The sequence below is a fragment of the Carex rostrata genome, chromosome 26 (genome assembly GCF_964058835.1).
Source record: "Carex rostrata chromosome 26, lpCarRost1.2, whole genome shotgun sequence".
In the NCBI taxonomy this organism is placed as follows: Eukaryota; Viridiplantae; Streptophyta; class Magnoliopsida; order Poales; family Cyperaceae; genus Carex; species Carex rostrata.
In genome coordinates, this window is record NC_135943.1 from 674,211 (window position 1) to 683,914 (window position 9,704).

The 9,704-nt window shown below is 34.1% G+C and overlaps 1 long non-coding RNA gene and 1 pseudogene across 3 annotated transcripts; both read left to right on the forward strand.

Annotated features, from left to right (window-relative positions):
- Window positions 1-5,276: 5,276 nt before the first annotated feature.
- LOC144544011 (uncharacterized) lies at window positions 5,277-9,704 on the forward strand. Of its 3 annotated transcripts, XR_013508131.1 has the most exons (4): window positions 5,277-5,384; window positions 5,616-8,218; window positions 8,357-8,438; window positions 9,248-9,704. It is a non-coding gene; the product is annotated as an uncharacterized LOC144544011 (long non-coding RNA). The 3 variants fall into 3 exon arrangements; XR_013508130.1 differs by lacking the exon at window positions 9,248-9,704 and having other exon boundaries at window positions 8,357-8,998; XR_013508132.1 differs by lacking the exon at window positions 9,248-9,704 and having other exon boundaries at window positions 7,220-8,218; window positions 8,357-8,998.
- LOC144544707 (small nucleolar RNA R44/J54/Z268 family) lies at window positions 5,636-5,739 on the forward strand (annotated as a pseudogene).

Here is a 9,704-nt window from a genome sequence, read left to right on the forward strand (position 1 = left end):
ACCTCAGAAGCGGTCGCCATGGAGGCCATACAAGAGGCACTCGCCGTGGCTGGTGCCGGTCGTCAATTACTCCCCCAATTCACTATTTTTGATCAGTGACCCCCTCTGATTGTTTATTTTTTTTTTCTTTGGTACCAAGTTGGTACAAGAGTTGGATGTACTGATTTTATTTTCAGACTGTTACAAGATTAATAGTGTTTTGTTGTGGTTTTTGTCGCAACTTCCTCAACAAGCCTGTAATTCTTACTCTAGGCTTGAACCTCGGGAAGCTTCTTTCGTGCTTGCTTGGCTTCCTGCTGACTCCGAGTGTGAGTCTTAAAGCATCGTTTTCTTTTTCATCACCATACACCATATATATGTTAACGACTGCCCCAAGCACTTTATTACTGGCTCCTCCTGCGTTGCCATATTCTTCTTCTATAACTGAAGTAGTGAAGGAAATAATTTTCACTTTAATTTTTAATTTTATTTTTGATTCAAAACCCATAGGTGCTTCATTAAGTATTGAAAATAGTCTGCATATTACATAGATGAAAGAGCAGCCTGAATTAAACATAAAAAGTTCTACCGTACCAGTATCTTGTGAAGTGAAAGAGAGAGAAGAGAAGAGGGTATAATTGTCATTTTATTTTTAAAATAATAAAATAAAAGATCAAATAATTAAAAGGAGATAGAAGAAATAATATTAAGTTTGTATGAGAATTTTGAATATTATTATGTTTATATGAGAAAATTGACTATTTTGAAAATTTGAATGCATACACTAGAAATTTTCCCTAAAAATTACGGACACCGTAACACTCTGATTTGAACGGTGGTTGATGCCAAGACAGCACATGGTGATATGTAATATGTTCGTCTCTGTATCATTACTTTATAGTTTTCATACGGTGGTTGATTACAGACTGATACTTCAATGATTTGTACACTGCTCAATTAACTAGCTAGACAGACATGCATGAGAAGTGTTTCCTATTTTCTATTACTTATATACACGGCTCAATTAACCTAATTTTTAGTTTGCGTTTTAAAATAATAAAAATTCAGAATTGGCAGCACTTTGAAAAAAAAAAAAATCAATGTTAGCCGCAACATGTGCGTTATATGCGCTGCGCAACTTTCGAAGGGCCATAGTTTTTTAATGCCTGCGCACCTATAGTTTTTTTTTTTTTGTGTGTGCATATTTAAGGCATGAAGATGAGACTTTTAGTTTTATTACACGAACTTGTAGTTTTCGAGTTAGAGAATAGTATATTGATTCAATCATATATATTAGTCAGATAAAAGTGTAATCTGCAACCAGCGGCGGAGCCAGACATTTACTGAATGGGGGTCAAACTAAACGGGTTGGATATTAGATACACATATCCAATATCCGAATATATATATGGATACTAGTACGTATATATAGTTTTAAATTTTAACTATTCGTAGCTGAATAGTAGATATATACCAAATAACTTAATATATATTATGAAAAAAAAATGTTGTTCGTGATTATAATTATATAAATATTATAAATTTTTTGTATTTTTTAATAATATTTATATGTTTTTTAATAAATAATAGTATTGAAAAACGAATATCGATATCCGTCTAATATTCGATCTGTATCCAGAAAAAAAATGATACGAATATGGTTTTACCACTTTTCGATCTGTTAATCAAACACATACTAAAAAAAAATTAATAACATTTAATAAAATTTGTATTAAAAATCTAACATTTACATATTTGGATAAAATAAAGTTCAATAGTCCAAAAGTGTTCTAAAATACTAGAGTTCACCAAATTGTACACAAGTCAAATTTTCTTGAAATATAATGGAGGTCAATAGTATAAAAAATTCACAAACTATGGGGGTCAATTTTCTTGTACCCATAACATTTATTATAATTTATATAGCAAAACTATATTTTCATTATATATTTTTGAAAAAAAATGGGAGTCAATTGACTCCATTCTTGCATATTATCTCCGCCTCTGTCTCCAACAGTCGGATAGATTAAAAATGAACACAAGTTCACAACCAATATCTTTCTTAAATATACAATTCCACTAATAAATTAAACCTAAAAAGCCATAACTTAGCTAAAAAATAAAAAGTTCATCCACATTACAAATCAATCTTGCACAGAATATCACCAGGCCGAAATTAAAAAAAAAAATATCCCTGTTAAAAAAATAAACTAAAAGACCACTAAATCTTCAAAATTCCAGATTTAATATGTTCGCCATTTCACATTGTGGACTTATTCTTGGAGTCCGCAACGTGAAATGACGAATCCATTATGTGGTCATTTTTGGTGTCCACCAAATCCAATATGGAGTCCACAACGACAAATAACGAATCTATTTTTGAGATTCACAACGTGAAATGATGGATGTGCTAAATATGAAATTCTGAGAATTTAATGATCTTTTAGTTTATTTTTTTTAACAGAGTATTTTTAAAAATTTCGGATCACCGAACCTTGAGATGATGAACCTGCAAAATAAAAAAAATAAAAAAAATCTACTATTAGATAAAGAGTGTTAAAGTTGTTGTTGTAGAATTTTTTTAAATAAGAAATTCTAATAACCTTAAAAGTTTCTAGCATTAGCATTTCGTTAATTCTAGTGTTTTTCGGCTCGACAACGGGATAGAGTTGTGTACCGGGGTCATGAATTAGTTCTTTAAATTACATCAAACAACGAAGATAATAAATGAATAGGATCCCTCTCAGCTACAAAATTGCCGAGCAATTGCTAACATGCATTAGAATTTTTTTCAAAGTGTTGCAATCTGAATTTTTATTATTTTAAAATGCTAACTAAAAAAAGTCAGCTCCACTTGGCAGCTACATTGCATAGACAAGCTGGAAACTATGAATTCGTATACACTGCATTAATTCAAAAAGGAATATTTTGAGTTAATGAATTTGAACTGTCCAATTAGCTTCAAAATTCGTACAAATTAAATCTGCACTAATATTAATGACTCCTATGTTTTAGGTGGAATCCGGATGAACTCCGTTTATAATCGAAGAGTCCATATATATTAATGCAGATGATACGGACTCAAAAACTATGGAGGGAGCTATGACAGACAAAGCGAATTCGCATCCTCAGCTTCTCAAGCATGTGGTCGAGAGTTCTCAACTACAAAACGAATTCGTATCCTGCATTAACGCAACTTGCGTTAATATATGTGAACTATCCGATTGAGATCTGCACTAATATTAAATAACTCCTGTGTTATTAGGTTGGCTGAATTGGCTTTCATTTTGATCAGATGGCCGACATGCATTAAACTCAAAAGATACATCTCTACTAAACATGTCCGCAGGTACTGTATTGATTTCATCGGGAAGCTTACCAGAGGTACGACAAGTGGCAAAAAGAGTAAAAAGATCATGCCACCAGCACTTATAGAAAGGGGGAATAAAAACCAGCATATATTCGTATGCCCAGTTCATCTTAATTGGTAGACACCATGTGTAGGAGAAAAACCGTGACTTCTGACATGTAAGTTAACCCATAAAATCAAGCTCAGATATATTAGCAAATGGAGCCTCAGTGTGTGGTGGGTCATAAAAGAGAGTGCAGTGACCCGCATCATCAGATCCCACTGCTTCGATGTCTGGAGCTGCACCTATCCCAAGTAAATTCGGTGCTAAAATATAAAATATAAAATATAATTGGTAGTTCGGGAGGAGAGATACCTACGGGTTTCCAGTTTCCACTGAAAAAAAAGAAAAGAAAAAAAAGATAGAGCTAGAATCCAGAAACAGTGAGCGGTGGAGATAAAACAAAACATTTCCGTGAGCGCACATGTGACTACTCCTTTTACTGTGGAGTCGGGAGACATCGCCACGCAAGCGAGAGAACTAGCTGGACCCATGGGTGCATGATGTTGCATCGTGTGTGTGGCGCAAAAAAGGAGAGAGCACATGCGGATTCAGAATGCCAGGTTGGCACATAAATTGGGTTGAAATAATTTATCGAATTCAAATTTATTAAGTAATTGAGTTTAAATAACTAAATTCATTAACTAATATAATATTAGAAAAAAATAATTAAAATAATGTATTACATAATGAAAAGCAACAAAAATAGTATATTAAGCCATCTGTACTTTAAGATAATAATTTTCTTTATCAAATCACTTGAGCTTCTATATATTTTTTATTTCTTAAATGGTGAACTATTTTTTATTTTGAAAACTGAAAAGAATAAATTGACATCTAAGATCCGCAATTAAAGTGAGGTTTCTTTTTTTAATCCAGTACCAAGCTACTGCGCGTCTGCGCCTCAGCGCTTGACAGAGAGAAGGGACTTCGCGAATTAACAGATTTAGGCAATAGTTTTGGGCTTTGCAAATTAACAGAGTCAGAGAGCGAACGGATCTGGGCTTGCGAATAGTTTGGGTCCGTTAAATAATCAATTAATTAATATAGTGCTGAAGTTTCTGGGCTTCTCAAAGGAGGCAAAACAAAAATCAAAGAGAGACGAACTTGATCCTGACCGTGATTCTTCACATAATTTAAAAATTCAGAAAACAGTTGTTCCCCATCCTCTGGATCTTACAGTATCTTAATTCAGTAATTAAAATTAATTACTAAATAATAATTATAAAATTTTTAGAAATTAAACAATCCACTCCTACATTAGTACAATCAATTAAACAATTGAGAATTAAACACTTAACCAACAAGAATTAAATATTTGGCCAACTCATCTTTAGAAAAGAATTTCTTATTAAGCAATTATTTCCAAAACTTGCTAAATAAGCAATAGACATACAACCTAGCAATTACAAAAACAATTGATACATCAAGATAAACAATCCATAAACAATCACTGTTGGAGATGCTCTTATTAGATCCATCCCTCCCTGAGCACACGTACAATTACAAACAGAGACAATAAAAAAAATAACGAAAATAGAGACCTTGAAAACGAACAAAGAGAGTCTAACGAAAAACAGAGAGAGCCAAATGAAAAAAAAAAAACTAACGAACACAGAAAAAGCTAACTAAAAAGTAAAAACTAAGGCACACATGAAAACTAACTAAAAAATAACGAAGACAAAAAAGAAACTTTTGTAAAGAGAATATAAGATGATGATATTTTAATTGATAAATTAATACAAAATCTGTGATGTCTATTCAGAATGTGGAATAGACAATGTTATCGTTTTTTTACTTTTTTTGAAATTAAAATAAAATTTCCATGTAGATGTTGTGAGGTTAGCCTTAGACAGGCCGTAAGGCCCAAAACTACTTGAGTCTCACTCTCTCTCTCTCCATTTCTTTGATTGGGATCTCCGCAGACCGCATCCGCTGGCGCAGAGAAACCCCAAAAGACGAAAGGCGTGCTCTCTCCCCAGCTGCCGGTCTCAGGTATTAGATCTCTACTTTCCTTTTAATGAACATGAAATCACCATCTCGTGTTCTATTTTGTTGTACACCATCCTTTAATAGTTCTATGCTCTTTATTCTTTAACAAGTTTTTGATATAGAGTTGATCTTTTGTCGGCGTATACTAACTTATTTCCTAGGAAAATTTTAGTAAAAACTGAAGTTCTTCTTTTGTGTCTTGTAAATTTACTAATTACGTCTATAAAATTCAAGGGATTTTGATTGATAAAGGTCATGCAAGTGATGACGGGAATGTAGACAGGGGGAAATCTGTACTCCTTTTTTATTCCAAAAAGAAATGAAGAGTTCGTCTAATTGGGAATTTCTTTGATGCTTTATCTGTTTTCTTCAGTCGATTTCAGCAAGCTGATTTTGAATTTGCTATTTGTTATTCCTATGATAAAATTTCCCTTTTTTTGTTGTTGATACAGCATCTACTATGCAGTGAATTTGCTCTTTTTGGTGTTTTGTTTTTTGCTTACATTTGCATGTATTTATTGTGATGAAGACCTAATGATGTTTAATAAGTATAAGAATGGAGATCTGAAAATTATGTTCTCTGTTGAAGCCTTGATAAGAATGTACATTAATTTTAGCTTTAGGGTTTTGGGTTAAGGGTTTATGGAATACAATATGGATTGGGTAAACAGTTAAAAGGGTACCATTGACCACCCTACTCTCCTCCTATGCTGCTTTTGTGTGCACGTGTGCATGCATGTGTGTGGAGAGAGAAACAACACAAGTCGGAGTGCACATCTGTTGCCATAAAGGCTGTAGAAGCTGAGTCCATATCCTGAGGTAACAAAATATTTCTTGCTGCCTGTTGCATGTGTAGTAGGGGTGTAAACGGAGTGGATAATGTTAATACCAAATTCGTATCCGCTTTTCAATGAACGGATATTAATACGGATAGTAAACGGATGTCAAAATATAAAACCAATCCACCTTAAACGGATACAGTTACAGAGCGGACAATCCACAAAAACGGATACGTAACAAACAATTGTCGGATATTGAGTCATATGAACTTTAAGATACAAACTCAAAATTTGAGCTATCTTAGGTGATATGAAGTTGTTGCATGTGAGATGTGTACATTATTATATGGGCTCTAGAGAACAGTATGTTGAAAGACAAGTTATGATATTTACTGAGGGTCTTAACAATGAATTTTATACTTCATGTTTTATTGCCTGCCGATTTTGTAGCTGCAAACTTTCACTTGAATTTCTTTCTGTTTGCTTGACTATCCATGTTTGCTAAGTTTGAGGGTTTGACCCTCAGGATGCCAAAATACACGAATTATCAGATAGCACTGTGATGATTTCTCTATATTATTGCTGCCACAGAAGCACATTAATGATCCTCCTTTGATCTTCAAAATGCTGCTGCTATTGCTTGACCGCTTATTTCTAGCTTTTACTTTTGCATTGTTGTTGCTTTGATGCATTGATGGCTCGATGCTGCATTGCATCTGTTGCCTTTACTAAATGTTATTATTATTTTATTCTAAATTACTGGCCTGATGACGAAAAGTTGTGGTAAAAAAATATCTCAAATTCCATGTCACTGTTGTAGCCCAATATATAATGTTGTTGGATTGATGGATGAAAGAGTGAGTATCAGCTGCTGTTCAGAGCCTATTTGGAATGGAATTCGTATCCTCTGAGTTAACTCAAATTTTGAGTTAAGATCTGGACCATCCAATTTAAATCCTCACTAATATTGAGGGCCTTGTGTGTTATAGACGTGGGCGGTATTGACCCGAATTCTGTTCACATGGTCCAGAAATTAACTCAAATGGTACGTTAATGCAGAAATGCAGATTCTTTGGAATGGAGGGGGTATGCTTTGAGATTTGTGCCATATGAAAATCGATGACTCTGATCTGATTCTACACGGTCAGGTATTTTACTTGATCTGAACTCTGGAAAGTTTGAAGAGAGATTTGTAAAACAAGTTTCATGCAAATTAAGCATTTGTAAATTAATTTTCGTGCCAAAGCAAATCAGAAGGTCCGGATCTAAACAAAAAATATTCTGTTACCTCAATATATAGAATATATGTTTTGGCTCCCAGCCATGCATGAATCTCATATTTGCATGACTTTTTGGAAAATCTCAACCGTTCAAATACGTTCTGCACGAATCTCAAAGCTAAAATAATACTAGCCCCCTGTGCTATCCCCAAATAGGCACCAGACACGTCGGTCACGCAAAATATGAGATATTGCAGAGGATATGCACTCGCCATGCATGGGGTTATCACTCTGAATTTTTTTTCTGACATGGTTGATTTACACATATATATTTGGGCTCTAGTGACTTTGGCATGTTGAAACAGTAGTGTAAAGTGTAAATGCATTTATGAACATTCTGAAGGCCCAAATTTCATTTATTTTTCTGGTTTTCCCCCTCAGTAACATACATATCCTGAAAATTTTGATTTTTGTGTCTGCACTCATTGATAATATTGTTCACTGATGTCTAGTGAACAGTTTTAAAATTTGTGTATTTATAAGATTCGTATCTATTGCTCTGCTGCATTGTTTGTTTATTTGTGAGGAATTGCATTATAACATTTGTCCATTTCTGTTCTAAATCTCCTTTATTAGAGAAACACTACCAAAATTGCCGTTATGGTTTACGAGTAACCTCACTGCTCACTTAGCTGTCAACAGCAGCGGCTTCTCTCTCTACTCAGTTGCTTTCAATCAATATTGGTGAGGCCCTGCTAGACTCGGGATCACATGCCTACTAGAGCCGTGGAAACCTCGGATGCCACAATGTTCTATCACATTTGACCCCTTTAACTGTGTATATATCTGGCACTACCTTGGCAGCTTGAAAAACTCCTCTATGCACATATGTAATGTGTATGTAAGGTGTTTGAGTCTATGCCTAAGACTGACTCTTGCCCTCTGGTGTTTACTTTTTTTTTTAAAATATTCGCAGAGGCTACGAAGTGGTGAGAGGGGCTCAAACTCTCGACATTTGGGTTTCTAACAGTCCTAGGACTTTTTCATTGCCAACTGTGGTACTACCCCATTCTCCTCTGGTGTTTAGTGTTACTACTGCTCTTATCCCCTTATTACTTGATGATTTGCTCTTAAAATTTAAAATGATTGATCAAATGCTTCTTTCCTCAGGCAGTCTGTGCTCCAAGTACTCCAATCAATTAATTACAAAAATCAAACCGACCTAGTTAACAGAATATCCTATCATGACTCATGAGAACTCTTAGGCACTTATAATTGATTACTTGGAATATGTAGATATTTGTCTACGAATGGAATTGCCCGGAATGAACTGTTACCATGGTTAAGTTAAGGCATAACACACCTAAAGAAACGGTGCATAGATGTGCTATTTGCATTTTCAAGGGCATAGATGGTCATTTATTTGCTCTCAGCCTCTTTGTGGGAATCATGATAGCGCTTTTTGATGCAAAATCACATTGCTCCAGAATTTGAATATTCTACTTCTGTTGGTAATAAAGTACTGACAAGCACATTAGCAGACCATGTTATAGTTTTACATGTCTAGCCTTGGGAAAATAGAGGTTAATCCAAAAGGTTCCTTAGTTTATGAGAGTAATCACTTGAATTGATTAGAATTTTAACACTACAAATTAACTATAGAAGTCTCTTTATAAGACGGTTTCAAATCAATTTAGACAATCGCCAATAATTTATTTTTATTTCTTTTAAGATCATAACGGTTCAGTTAAACCTTGAGTTAACACATTGTTTTTAGAACTACTTGAGTACCTGTCTACAATATAGAACCCAATTATATATTGGTCATGTGCTAACAATTTGAGATGCTTTTTTATTGCATAAACAGATAGAATCAGGGAGATGATTAAGATCAGTTGGTACATCATTCTTACCATGTCCACACCCGTCACATACAAACATAAATGTACTCTCAATATCCATTAAAGATCAGCTAATCTATGGTTTGACAGAGCCACATAGGTCCATGCAATGGTAGATGGTACTCGATATATTTCTCTCAAATCATACCTTTAGCTTTTCATACTGGTAGAATAGAAGCCCTCTGCAAATGGGAAAATGTCATGTTGCTGCCTATAGGCTGCACCCATGGCAAGGTGGGCCTCACCCACGGCTTAAAAAGAGGTGTGATCATTTGATACGGTTATTTTGACATTTCTGATAATAAATTAAAAAAAAGTAAATTTATTTGTATGTCATTGAACATATAGATAACTTAACAAAATTTAATTTGTGTAATTAATGAACAGTGAAACATATATCAAGTATGGTTTTTTTTTCTTTAT